This window comes from Rousettus aegyptiacus, unplaced genomic scaffold (genome assembly GCF_014176215.1).
Source record: "Rousettus aegyptiacus isolate mRouAeg1 unplaced genomic scaffold, mRouAeg1.p scaffold_m13_p_2, whole genome shotgun sequence".
NCBI classification, from domain to species: Eukaryota; Metazoa; Chordata; class Mammalia; order Chiroptera; family Pteropodidae; genus Rousettus; species Rousettus aegyptiacus.
Genome location: NW_023416295.1, coordinates 49,015,872 through 49,031,035, shown reverse-complemented (window position 1 = coordinate 49,031,035; position 15,164 = coordinate 49,015,872). Strand labels below are relative to the sequence as shown.

At 34.6% G+C, this 15,164-nt stretch overlaps 1 protein-coding gene across 10 annotated transcripts in view; it reads left to right on the top strand.

The window, feature by feature from the left end:
- The window catches only part of UBR3 (ubiquitin protein ligase E3 component n-recognin 3), a 188,360-nt gene that overhangs the window by 911 nt on the left and 172,285 nt on the right, over positions 1-15,164 (top strand). The gene's annotated exons all lie outside the window — the stretch shown is intronic.

Here is a 15,164-nt window from a genome sequence, read left to right as displayed (position 1 = left end):
TGTACTTGTTGAGAAAGGCTGTAAATCAGCTTGGTTTTTGGGAAGAAATGATGATGTGATTTGGATTGGCCGGAGGGCGATGGTATTGGGGACCAAATTTAGTCTCGGGATGATGAGAGCCCGGGAGGTGGTCTTGGAACTGCAGGGGAGGGAGGACAGCTTGAGGAAAAGGACTTCTGAACTGTCAGTGTGTTTCAGTACGAGGGAAGGAGCTCTTGAGCTTATGGAGGTTGAAGGAGGAGGGAAGGGGAGGGGCCTGCATGAAAAGTGACTGTTGAGCTGTCAGTGGAGTATTTGGTGTGCTGGAATGACATCTAGAATTGGGCTATTGAGCAGTCAATTATAGAATACCCTCCATACAAGAACAAACAAAACGCTAAGCGAATTAGGAATCAAGTGTTAGCTTTTCTCCAGTTAAAAGGGCACCTTATTCCCTGACTAATATGTGACATCTTTCTAAAAGGACACTCAACAAATGCTTTTTCAATAGGAGCAGTGTACCGGGGTGTTGGGACTTAGGACATAAGACATTTCAGAGGTTGCAGTGAGTTAAAGAGTTGGTAGATGTGGTGTCTTGGCTTGGGATATGATCTTCATGCCTAAGGAAGTCCTAGAAAAAGAAAAAACTTAGTGAAAGAGAGGAGATTTTAGCTGGGCAGTAGTTGAAAGAATGTTAGCAAATCCAGTTATTCAAGTTTTTCAGATTTTAACTCTTATAATTGTAGAGCGTAATCACTTTAGAAATGACTACTTCTTTCTTTGGAGTAGTTGTAGGTTACTGTTACTCTAGAATGTTTGTAACTAGGTGCAAACAACGTTCCTAGGATATTAAAAATGAACAAGACATTGACCTACCCCTTAAGCCGCTTACACTGGAGTAGAAAATGATAAATTCCTTTAATAGTCTAGGAGTTAGAGGAGGCTTCTGTGCAGAAGAAAAAGACTTTAGAATGGAAGTATTTTGAGGTTACTACTACTACTAATAGTATTACTAATAAACAACAATAATAACTGCAGCTAATATTTGAGAGCATAAAGTGTAAGACCAACACTTAAAAATACTTTTTAAAAATTAATTTTTGAATAGACAAAATACTCATATAGATAAAAAATCAAATAAATAAAAAGTAAAAACATAAACAGTTTGTGAAAATTTCCTCCAATCTCGCCCCCCCTTCTGCTCAGTTCTTTCCTACCACTGTTAATTTCTCTTAGTTTAAAAATCAACAAGGATGAAAATGTATTTTGATTTTTTAATCTCTTTTATGCAAAAAATAACATACCACATTCACAGTTTTACACATCTCACGTTTTCTCCTGATATAAGAGGTCTTTTGATGTCAGTAAATCAGTGTACTCTATTTAGAAAAACAAAACTGCTGCATGGTGGGTGCCCTGTGTCATGAATTTGCCTTTATTTAATATGGGTTTTGAGGGATGACAATTACGTTTCTAGTATGAAATGAAAAACCTAGTGTACTTGTCTTTTCACACCTATGCAAGAATATCAATGGGATAAATTCTCAAAAGTGCGGTTTCTAATTTGCCCTCCATAAGACTCAGTATTAAGCAGAGTATGAGACTTTTTGTTTTCTAACAGCCTTACCAACAGTATTATTAAAACTTTGGATTTTTATTGATTTATTTGGTAAGCAGTGGTCAAATATTGACTACTTTAAATGGTTTAATTCATGTAATCTTCAACAACTGGGATTATTACTGTTGTTATTCCCATTGTACAGAAGAGGAAAATGGAGCACAGGATTTTAAAAAACTTGCTCAGGGTTACACAGATAATAAGTTAGGCATGCTGGATCCAGAGCTTGACCACTCAACATTTCTCTCTCCTGCTTCTACAAATAGCATTCTGATTGGTACTTCCATTACTGTGTTTTGTCTTTTTCTTTTCTTTTTTTTTTTAAATATGCCATTCTTATTTGGGCCTTTGTTTCTTATTTCTTTTTAAAAACCTACATTTTTAAAAACTAGAAGGCACTTCAAAACATAGGGGAAGGAGTTGAAACATTCTTTTATTGATATTTAGACATTTTTACTTCTTAGACTAGTTTTGCTCTTAAGAGAACCTCAAAGATAATGAAAGTGGGAAATAATATTGATTCTATCCTGCATTTTAGAACATAGTGGTAATTATCAGGTTGATCTGAATAAGAGACAAATCTGATATCTAATTGTGATGCTTCGGTGCAGGAGTGGAAATAGGTCAGCAAGTTTCTTTGAAGATACTCATACACATTTAGGGCAGCTGGGCTGTAGATGGTCCACATCCTAATTTCATAGCTTTGTCTTTACTGGCATCTCATATGCATGTATTTATTTTTTTACCCTAGTTTGGCAACCCTGTATGAGTTGATGTACAATATTTAAAGATTTACTGTTTTTCGGAAATACAGAACTATTGCCTGTATGTGCCAGTAGTTTCCATATCCAGTTTCAAAAAGGTCAAGAATGAACAATAAACAGTATTGTAGTTACATGACTATTCTGAAATATTTACAACTCTTTGGGTTGGATGGATTAAGTTTTATAGGCTACATAGCTAATTTACTGCTTTGAGAGACAGGTGATGTTACCCAACAGTGCAGGTTAAAAGGCTGCCTCTGGCTGGGGTCGGGGAAAGCCCACCTCTGGAACCTTTTTAGAACTGGAAATCATCAACAAATCGTATCAGTGTTCTTGGTTGGCAAAGCTGGATTGTCCTGGCATTGACAGAATGTATTTAACTTTTCTCAGTTTTTGATATTCCTGAAAACCCTTTTAGATTGCTAAATGTTGGAGATGTCTTGATTTTGGGGTTGTTTGTTATTTTAACAGCCATAGAAGTTTGTAAATCTCATTGTTCAGTAAATTTTTAAGGAAGAATTCCACTTTTTTCTGTATCTGTGTTCTTAGTAAAAGAGGAAATCCTGCAGTGCCTTAACCCTTTTCCCAAGCGTCTGACTGTTATGGGTGTGATTGGAGATGGGGAAGAATCTTGGAATCGTTACAACCTGTATTACTATTTAATTTTTAAATTTGTAATTATGGACATATTTGGGGAAGAGTCAGTTATTTTCGATTAGTAGTATTAATATAATAAATGTGGTGACATTAACAGATATACAAAGTTAAGGAAGAAACAACTGAGAATTCATTTGTGGGGTGAGATCACAAAGGCTATGGAAACTATATATTAATTATATATATAACATCATAGTTTTGCCACTAATGAATAAGTGCCGTCATTGTCACACATAGTTTACAGATGCATGAGCTAAAAAAAAAAGTAATGGAAAATGTAAAATAATGTCTGACTTGTTTGGGATTCTGATGGTACTAATTAGAAATAGGAATTTTAAACATTTAGTTCTCAAATTTTGATGCAAAGGATGATCATTTTTGTGTTCAATCCTTTATTTTATATATATTTGCCTCCTTGCTGGTTCTCCCTCAGATTCTAAGCTCCTTAAAAAATAGGAACCTCATCTTACTCTTAATCACAGGTCAGCACAGTCTCTTGCACTTAGTAGGTGCTTATTAAATGTGGAATTAAACTGGGTAAAGTAGTGGCTGTTATACCTGAAAATTTGTGCTAAGATTACATTGCTTTAGTTTTTTAGGCGTTGATTATTAAATCCATAACATCTTTTTTGAAAGTACTTCAGAGATAATTTCTTTTTTGATTTCAAAAGTAATAGGTATTGATTATAATATAAAAACAAATGGATAAAGTAGAAAATAAAGGTTCCTCTTTCTTCCATCTTACTCCTCAGTGAGAGAGTCCCCTTACTTTCTTTTGAGCTTAAACATTTAAAAGATGTTAGTTATAATTTACTTAGCATTTGTAGATATTTTGTTATGAGACGTTTTTAGGTTATGTGGTCTTTGGCAATGCCAGAATAGGAAGCAGTGAGTGTCTGGTTGAATTTCTATACCTTGCCTTTTCTCCCTTAACATATTTATTGGACCCTGTGCCTTATTAGTATACATAGAATGGTTTTTAATTTTTATTTTAAAATTAAATGGTCTTCTCTTGTATTTTCATATTTTTGTATTTTACTGTAATTTATATAGTCAGTTCTTTACTGATAAACATTTCAATTGTTTCTAGTCTTGAGCTATTATCTTGGGCTATTATATGCACTGTTGCTGTCAGTATGCTTATATGTACTTTGTGTTTATGTGTGAGCGTATGTGTGAGGATAAATTCCCAGAAGTTATATCTCGGTTAAAGGAAATGTTCATTCAAAACTTTCATAGAGCCATCCAAAGAAATTAATTTACATTTCCACCAACAATGTACAGAAGAGTGTGTTCCTCCACGTTGGGGCCAGTATACATGGTATTGTCAGTATTTCTGATCTTTGTTGATCCGATAAGGGACAAGTGATATTTTATTTCATCTGTTACTCCTCTCCCCACTGCCCTTCTCTCCCATACTGGAGTATTTTGAAACAAATCTCAGGTGTCTTATAATTTAATTTATAAATATTTGAGTATGTATCTCAGTAAAGAGATGTGAACTCTTAAAATATAATGCAAACATCCTTTGACAAATGAATTGATTTGCAAAATGTGCTATATACATAAGATGGAATATTATTCAGTCTTTGAAAGGAATGAAATTCAGTCCAGATTCAAGTTGGTAGAGTAGGTAAATACTGTGCTTGCCTCCTCTCACTACCACATCAAAATTACAACTAAATTAAAGAGCAACCATTGTTGGGAACCACATGAAGACTGGCTGAACATAAGTCCTATTACTGAGGATATAAAGAAAAAGCCACACTGAGACTGGTAACAGTGGTGGGGATGAGGAACAGGCAGGTCCCTCACCCATGGTGTGGTGGTTAAGAAATGGAAAAGGTATCTCAATTGTGGAGGTACCTCTTGAAGAGTGAGAGGTCCCAGCTCCACTCCCTAGACCAGGGTACCTGTGCAGGGAAGAGGAGTCCCCATAACTTCTGGCTGGGTCTCTGGTTGAGTGTGATGAAGAGTGTTCCTCTTAAAGGGCCTGTGCATTGTCTTACTCATAGACTCACTCACCCTCAGCTCTAGCACTTGGGCAGCAGCTCAAAAAGTGCCATAGACATATGAAGAGGAGCCGAATTGAGTAGCTTCAGAGAGAGAGCTGAGGGGCAGGGGTCAGAGCAGCTTGCTCGGGGTTGGAAGGGCTTGCAGACACCATTGTTCTTTTGTTGAATATTTTTCCCGTCTGCAAGTAGGCACAGGTGGTGCCAAATCTAAGTCTCTAGCAACATGTGTGACACTGTTCCACCCTGGTGATTCTCTGAGACCCTGCCCCACCCTACTCAGTCACCCTTCTTCCAGTGGCTTTTCCACAGAAATGGCCTGTCTTGGCTCATGATATGGACTTTCGTGAAATCTCTCAAAGGTTCACAGATTCCAAACAAGCAGTATTTGTCCTTGGTGTACCCTGTACCTCTTGCTAAGTGGCCCCAAGCCTCGCATTAGAGTGGCAGTTAGCCTCTCCCAGGAGCCTCCAAGCTCAGCACAGTGATAGCCATCTTTAGATCACTTTGTAGCTCTTTCCACTTGCTGTGCACCAGACACAGGTAGTGGCTCACCTTGGCTTGCTCCAGACCCCCTCCCAAGAGGCCTCAGAACCTGGGGGCTAGTTTCAGACCACACCAGAGCACCACCCAACCATCTCCACAAATGGCATACTAGGCAGGCACCAGAATCCTGCTAAAGCGAATCCTGCTCTGTAGGGTCAGCTCCTGCACATTAACAGCTCCTCCACTGTAGTTAAAGCTAATTAGCCTGAAGGTCAGCCCCTCCCATTTATGTGCCAACAGCAGCCAAGGCTCAACTCTAACAAAAGGGCGCACACACAACCTACACAAGGGACAAATCTGGAGTACTCAACTCAGATGAAAAGGGAGACTGTGCCACTGGGTCTCACAGGACACTCTTCCAAGACTGAGAAACATAGCTTATCTGCCTAATCCATAGAAACAGAGGGGTGGCTAAAATGAGTAGACAGACATGTCCCAAATAAAGGACAGGACAAAACCCTAGAAAAAACAAAAAAAAAAAACTAAAAAAATGGAGACAAGCAACCGTCCAGATACAGAGTTCAAATCACTGGTTATAAGGGTGCTCAATGAACTTAGGGAAAGAATAGATGAACTCAATGAGAACGTTAGTAACGAGATAGGAAACATAAAAAGTGGAGCTAGAAAAAATAAAAGAGAACCAGTAAGAAATGAAGAGTACAATAACTGAAATAAAGAATACATTAGAGCAGGGATCCCCAACCCCGGCTGTAGACCAGTATCTTCTGTGGCCTGTTAGGAACTGGGCTGCACAGCAGGAGGTAAATGGTAGGTAAGCGATCCAAGTTTCATCTATATTTGCAGCCACTCCCCAGCTCTTACTTCACTGCCTCAGCTCCACCTCAGATCATCAGGCATTAGATTCTTGTAGGAACACTGGTTCCAGAAAGGTTGGAGACCACTGCATTAGAGGGTATCAACAGATTAGATGAAGCAGAGGACTGAATCAGCAGTTTGGAAGACAAGGTAGTGGAAAACACTCAATTAGAACAGCAAAAAGAAAAAAAGAATTAAAAAAATGAGGATAGTTTAAAGGACATCTGGGACAACATTAAGCGTACCAACATTGCATCATAGGGGTACCAGAAAGAGAAGAGAGAGAGGAAGGGATTAAAATCCTATTTGAAGAAATAATGATGGAAAAAACTTCTCTAACCTGGCAAAGAAAATAGATATACAAGTCAAAGAAGTGCAAAGAGTCCCAAACAAAATGAACCCAAAGAGGCTCACATTAAGACATATCATAATTAAAATGCCAAAGTTAAAGACAAGGAGAGAATCTTAAAAGCAGCAAGGGAGAAGCAGTTACCTACCAGAGAGCTCCCAAAACACTGTCAGGTTATTTCTAAATAGAAACTTTGCAGGACAAAAGTGTTTGGCAGGAAATATTCAAAGTGATGAAAAGTAAAGACTTATAACCAAGATTACTCAGCAAGCCTATCATTCAGAATTGAAGGACAGATAAAGAGCTTCCCAGACAAGAAAATACTCAAGGAGTTTATCACCACCAAACCAGCATTATAAGAATTGTTAGAGGGACTTCTTTAAGAAGATGTAGAAGAGGAAAAAAAAGGCTAAAAAATAGGAGTACAAAAATGGTATAACTACATACCTGTCAATAATTACTTTAAGTGAAATGGACTAAATGCTCCGATCAAAAGATGTAAGATGGCTGAATAGGGAAGAAAACAAGACCCAAACATATACTACCTTCAAGAGATCCACTTCCAGTTGAAAGTCATACACAGACTAAAAGTAAAGGTATGGAGATAGATATTTCATGGAAATAAAAACAAAAAAACTTGTGTAGCAATACTTAAATCAGAAAAATAGACTTTAAAACAAAGGCTGTATAACAAGAGATAAAGAAGGACATTTCATAATGATAAAGGATTCAATTCAACAATAGGATTGTAAACATTTCTGTACCAAGTATAGGAACACCTGAATACATAAAGGAAATATTGATGGACATAAAGGGAGGGATTGACAGTAATAGAGTAATATTAGAGGACTTTAACACCCACTGACATCAATGGATAGATCATCCAGATAGAAAATCAACATGGAAATAGCAGCCTTAAATGACACATCGGACCAAATAGATTTAATTGATATTTTTAGAGCATTTCACCCCAAAGCACCAGCATGTACATATTTTTTAAGCGTGTATGGAACATTCTCCTGGGTAGACCATGGTATGCCACAAAACAAGTTTCTGTAAATTTAAGAAGGTTGAAATGACATCAGGCATCTTATCTGATCACAATATATGAAACTAGAGATCTATTACAAGAAGAAAACTGAAAAACACACAAGCACATGGAGGTTAAATAACATGCTACTAAACAATGAATGAGTTGACAATAAGATCAAAGCAGAAGTGATAAAATACCTTGAGCCAAATAAAAATGAAAATACAATGACCCCAAAAGTCTATGGGAAACAGTCAAAGCAGTAGAAAGAGAGAAACTCACTGCATTACAGGCCTACCTCAAGAAACAAGAAAAGTCTCAAACAGTCTATCTTTACACCTAAAGAAACTGGGAAAAGAACAAACAAAGCCCAAAGTGAGTAGATGGAAGGAAATAATAAAGATCAGAGCGGAAATAAATGAAATAGAGTCTAAACAATACAAAAGATCAATGAAAACAAGAACTGGTTTTTTGGAAAGATAAACAAATTGATAAACTTTTAACCAAACTCATCAAGAAAGAGAAGACCCAAATAAATAAAATTAGAATGAAAGAGAATTCACAACTGACACCAAGAAATACAGAAGATTATAAGAAAATGCTATGAACAATTATATGCCAAAAAATTGGACAACCCTGAAGAAATGCATAAATTCCTAGAAACATAAATCTTCCAAGACCGAATCAAGAAGAAACAAAATCTGAATAGACTGACAACTACTAATGAAATTGAATCAGTAATCAAAAAACTCCCAACAAACAAAAGTCTTGGACAAAATGGCTTCACAGGTGAATTTTACCAAACATTCAAAGAAGAATTAACATGTACTCTTCTCAAACTATTTCAAAAAATCAAGAAGAGGGAAGGCTCCCTAATTCTTTTTATGTGGTTAGCATTACCCTGATACCAGAACCATACAATGACATTACAAAAAAAAGAAAACTATAGGCTGATATCCATGATGAATATTGGTGCAAAAATCCTCAACAAAATATTAGCAAACCAAATTCAGCATACATTAAAAAGATCATACACCGTGATTAAGAGGGATTTAGTGGTTCAGTATCTACAAGTCAATTAATGTGATATATCACATAAACAAAATGAAAGATAATCATATATCAATACATGCAGAAAAACATTTGACAAAATCCAGCATCCATTTATGATTAAAAAAACTCTCAGCAAAGTAGGAATAGAGGAATATACCTTAATATCATGAAGGCCACTGTGTCAAACTCGTAGTTAAAATCACACTCAATGGTGAAAAGCTAAAACATTTTCCTTAAGGTCAGAAACAAGACAAGAATGTCTACTTTCACCAGTTTTATTCAGAATGATATTGGAAGTCCTACCTACAGCAATTAGACAAGAAAAAGAAAGAAAAGGTATCCAAATTGGAAAAGAAGCAAAATGGTTGTTATTTGCTGATGGTATGATACCATATATGGAATACCCTACATTCTATACCAAAACATTAGTGCTGATAAATTTATCGAAGTAGCAGGCTACAAAATTAACATTCATAAATTGGTTGCATTTTTATACATCAGTAACGAACTATCAGAGAAATTAAGAAAATAATCATTTACAATTGCATCAAAAAGTAAAATACCTAGGAATAAATTTAACACACGGAGGTATGAGACCTGTAGTTGGAAAACTAAAAGACATAGAAGAAATTGATAGAAGGAGTTAAAAATAAGAAGGACATGTGCTCATGGATAGGAAGAATTAACATCTTTAAAATGTCCATACTACCCAATGCAATGTACAGATTCAGTGCAGGCCCTATAAAAACACCAATGGCATTTTTGACAAAACTAGAACAAATCCTAAAATTTACATGGGACCACAAAATAACTCAAATATCCAAAGCAATCTTGAGAAAAAAGAACAAAGTTGGAAGTATCACTCTCCCTGATTTCAAACTATACTACAAAACTGTAGTTATCAAAATGGTATGGTATGGCACACACATACACACATCAATGGAACGGAATAGGGTCTAGAAATAAGCCCACGCTTATATGGTCAGTTGATCTACGAATACAAGACTATACAATGGGGGAAAGACCATCTCTTTAATAAATGGTGATGGGAAAACTGAACAAGTATGTGCAAAATAAGGAAACTAGACAATTTTCTTACACAATATACAAAAGTAAACCAAAAAATGGATAAATGTCCTAAATTTAAGACCTGAAACCACAAAACTAGAAAAAAATAGTAAACTCTTTGACATCACTCTTAGTAGTGTTTTTTTGGATGTGTCTCCTCAGAAGAGGGAAGCAAAAGACATAAACATATGGGGCTACATCAGACTAAAGAGTTTTTGCACAGTGAAGGAAGCCATTAATAAAATGAAAATACAGCCTGTTGAATGGGAGAAGATATTCAATGCAATCCTTATTGATGCAATCCCCACCAATGCAATCCCCACCAATGATACATCTGATAAGGGGTTAATGTTCAAAATTTATAAAAAACTTATACAATTTAACACCAAAACAAACAATATGATTACACAATGGTCAGAAGACCTGAATAGACATTTCTCCAAAGAGGAGAAACAGATGGCCAATGGATGTATGAAATAACACTAATCATCAGGGAAATGCATATTAAAAGCACAATGAGATATCACCTCATACCTGTCGGGATGACTGTCATCAATAAATCAACAAAGAAAAAGTGTTGGCAAGAACATAGAGAAAAGGGAACCCTGTGCCCTGTTGGTTAGATTGTAAATTGGTGCAGCCACTATGGACAACAGTATGGAGTTTCCTCAAAAAATTAAAAATAGAACTAATTAAAAATATGACCCAGCAATCCCACTTCTAAGTATTTATCTGAAGAAACCTGAAATACTATTTCAGAGGGATGTGTGTGTGCATATGTTCATTGCAGCATTATTTACAATAGCCAAGATAAGGAAGCAACCTAAGTGTCTATGGATAGATGAATGGATAAAGAAGATGTGGTACATATATACAATAGAATATACTCAATCATAAAAAAGAATGAAATTTTGCCATTTGCTACACCATGGATAGATCTAAAGGGTATTATGCCAGGTGAGATAAGTTAGAGAAAGATAAATATATGATTTCACCGATACGTGGAATCTAAAAAAAATAAACAAATAGAAACAAATTAGTAGGTACAGAGAACATTTTCATGGTTGCCAGATGGAAGGGGATTGGGGGGATGGGTGAAAAAGTGGAAGTGACTAACACGTATACATTAAGTATTATAAAAATAGTCAAGAGGGTGTAGAGTACAGCATAAAGAATATAGTTAATATTGTAATAACTATATATGTTGTTATATGGGTACTAGACTTATTGGGGTGATCACTTTGTAAGCTATATAAATGTCTAGTTGTTATGATGTACACCTGAAACTAATATAATATTTTATGTCGACTAATCAAAAAATAAAAAAAGATTAAAAAACCCAAAACAAAAAACAGTAAAAAGAAAAAAGTGAAATTCAGTCATATGCTATAATATAGATGATTCTTGAAGATGATATGCTAAGTGAGATAAGCCAGACACAAAAGAACAGTATTGTTTGATTCTGTTTATATGAAGTACCTACACTAGTCTAAATTTATAGAGACGAAAAGTAGAATGATGGTTGCTAGGAGCTGGTGGAAGGGGAGAATTGGGAGTTATTGTTTAATGAGCACAGAGTTTCAGTTTGGGAAGATTTTGAAAAAGGTTCTGAGACAGATGGTGGTGATTATTGCACAGCAATGAGAATGTACTTAATGCCAATGAACTGTTTACTTAAAAGTGGTTAAAGTGATAAATGTTATGTCATTTATATTTTATCACAAAGAACAATTACAGCACCATTGCCACACCTAAAATGGTCACACTTATTTCTTAAAGTCTTCAAATATTCAGTGTGTATTCTCATTTTCCTAGTTTCTTAAGATTGATTTAGAATTAGGATCCAAACAAGGTCTTCATATTTTATTTGGTTATTATATCTTTTATCTCTTTTAATTTATAGCCCCCCACTTTTTCTTCTCTATAATTACCTGAAGTAACTCACATTTTGAGTTTTTTGGATTGCATCTCTGTGATGTATAACTTTTTCCTCTGCCCATCATTTCCTGTAAACCAATAGTGAATCTTGATCAAATTTAGATTCTATTTCTTTTTTGGCAAGAAAACTTTATAATGGTGTTTTATTCTTCCTGTAGCATTATAGCAGGAACCACAGAATGTCTTTTTGTCTCATTTAATGTTAGGATTAATCAGTGGATTCAGGTGTGTCAGCCTGATCCATTTGTTATTAAGTTCCCTATCACGTTAGAGATTTTAGCAGCTGTTGATTTTCATTGTCCAGGTCCATTATTTTATTAGTGGTTGCACAATGGTGATCTTCTCATTGAATTATCCTTTCATATTTTGGTGCGAGTTCTTTCTAGCATACTCAGTTTCAAGGATCAGCTATACTCATATCTTTATCTCCAGATTTGTTTTTCAGAGATCTTGTACTGAAGGGATGTGTACTGTGGTCATACTTGGGAAATACTAAATGCTGTGTCTTGTTGGCTATCTGCAATGCATAACACCTTTAAAAAATGCTATAGTAAAGAAATCTGTAACTTTAAATAACCTAAGTTTCATTGGTTAAGTCCAGGGAACTCTTATTTTTGAGTCATACCAATCTGGGAAATTTTGTCCATTCAGATATTTTGCCATTACCTTAATATCAGCATTTCTAAAATTGAATTATGTATCTCTCCAAAATAGTTGTTTGTAGATATTTCTTTTCTTTCCTCCTTTAGAAAAACATTGGTATCATTTTTTTTCCCCCATCAGAAATCCTAGCTAATAGTGGCTTAAACCTTGAAGACATTTACTATTTTGCGGCTCAGGACTAGTTGAGCAGCTTTTTAGTATCATTGGGCACCCAGGCTTTTTATGAACTTTTGTTCCATCACTTATGGTTTGTGTACTTTTGGTCTTTGTCTTTAATTTCTTTTGAGTAAATACCTAGGTGTGTAATGAGTGGATCATATGGCATGTGTATGTTTAACTTTTAAAAATTAAAATTAAATAATTGTGATTTTATATATTTTTTAACTTGGACATTTTAATTTTTTAAGTGTACAGTTGAATGACATTAAGAACATAATGTTTACTTTTTTAAGAAGCTTTCAAAATGTTTTCCCAGTTGAGTGTTTCATTTTTCCTGTGATTTCCTTTGGTCCATGGGTTATAGGAGTTTGGAGGAATTTTCAGATTATGTATTAGTAATTTCTAGTTTAATTCTGTAGTAATCAGAGAAAATACTTATACGATATCAGTTCATTTGAAATTAAGATTTCCTTTTTCTCTTTTTTAAAGGTTTTTTTTCATAGCCCAGAATATGGCCTGTGTTGGCGAATGTTCCATGTGCCCTTGAAAAATGTGTGTATTATTAGGTTGTTGGGTATAGTGTTCTATAAATGTCAGTTTGGTCAAATTGATTGGTAGTGTTGTTAAGGTTTTCTACATTGTTACTGATTTTTTTTGTACTTATTCTGTTTATTACTGAGAGAGGAGTGTTGAAGTCTCCAAGAATAATTGTGGCTTTGTCTCTTTCTCCTTGCAGTTAGTTAGTTGTCAGTTTTTGGTTCTTGGTTTCTGAAATTCTTTTGTTAGCGGTACACTTAGGATTGTATATCTTCCTGGTAAATTGACTCCTTTATCATTATATCATATCCTCTTTCACTGGTAACTTTATCTGATATTAACATAGTCAACTTTATCTGATATTAACATAGTCACACATGTTTCTTTTAATTAGTAGCAACATGGTATTTTTAAAAATCCTTTTTCTTTTAAACTATTTGTAAAAAGGATCAGGCTGGTTAATACTTGAATGGGAGACCACCTAGGAAGACCAGGTGCTGTAGGTGTAAAAAAAATAAAATAAAAAGTAAAAATAAACTATTTGTGTCTTATTATTTAAATCCCATTTCTTGTACGCAGTTGATCTTGTTGGTCCTTGCTTTTTTAAATCCAGTCTGATAATCTCTGACAATAATATTTGACCATCTGAATTTGATATGATTATTGATAAGTCTATCATCTTGCTTTTTGTTTCCTATTTATCCTATCCTTTCTTTGCTTTTCCTCTTTTCTGCCTTCTTTTGATTATTTTTTTATGTTTCCATGTTACCTCTTGTTTTTTATTAGCTTGTTATCATCTTGTTATTTTACTGATTGTTTTATGGTTTACAGTATAGGTCTTTAACTTAGCATAGCATAGCATAGGAACCTAGTAATTGTTTATATTTTTTCTCTTCCAGCTTTTATCCTGTTTTACATTTTATTTTTATGTAGATCATAGACCTCTGAACACATTATTTTTATTTACACAGTCAATACTTTGTAAAAGAAATTTAAATTAAAAAATTATACCTATCTACTTACTATTTCTAGTTCTCTTTGCTACTATATGCAGATCCATACTTTCAGCAGGTATCAGTTTCCTTCTGCCTGAATGACTTCAACCCATATCTTGTAGCACCAGTTTGCTAGTGATGGATTCTTTCATTTTTTTGTATGTCTGAAAATGTCTTTTGCCTTTTTTTTTTTTTGCCTTTGTTTTTTGAAAGATAATTTCACTGGGTATAGGATTCTAGTACTTTAAAGATGTTGTTCCAGTATCTTCTTGCTCGCATTGTTTCCAAAGAGAAATGTGCTGTCATCCTTTTCTTTGCTCCTTTGTATCTAACCTAATCTGTTTTTTTTCCTGTGGCTGCTTTTCAGATTTTTTTCTTTAACCCTGCCTTGGTTATGATGTGCCTGAGTGTAATTTTTTTTTCCCCCATGTTTCTCAAGCTCGGGTATTTTGAGTTTCTTGAACCTATTGGTTTATAATTTTAACGAAGTTTGAAAAAAATTTGCACATTATTTCTTCATATATTTTTCTACCTTCCTCTAATTACATGCATATCAGGCTGTTTGAAGCATAGCTAAGTGATGTTTTTTAAATTTTGGGAGGTCTTTTTATCTTTATCTTTTATTTTTATTTTTGTTAGCTTCTTTCTATATTTTCAGATGCATTCATCTTTTCTTTTGTCCTGTTCAATCTGTTAATCAAATCCATTCCATTTTTTACCTCAGACATTGCAGTTTAATCACTAGAAGTTCAACTTTTTTGTATCCTCCATATCTCAACTTTGGAACATACAGAATACTGTTATAATAACTTTAATGTTCTTTTTTGGTAATTCTAATATCTGTTAATTCTGGATTACTTTCAATTGATTGTTCTCCTTATTATAGATTTTTTTTTTTCCTGCTTCTTTGTATTCTAGGCTTTGGGTGCCTGATACTGTGAATTTTACCTTGTTGGATCCTTAATATATATATTTTTTAT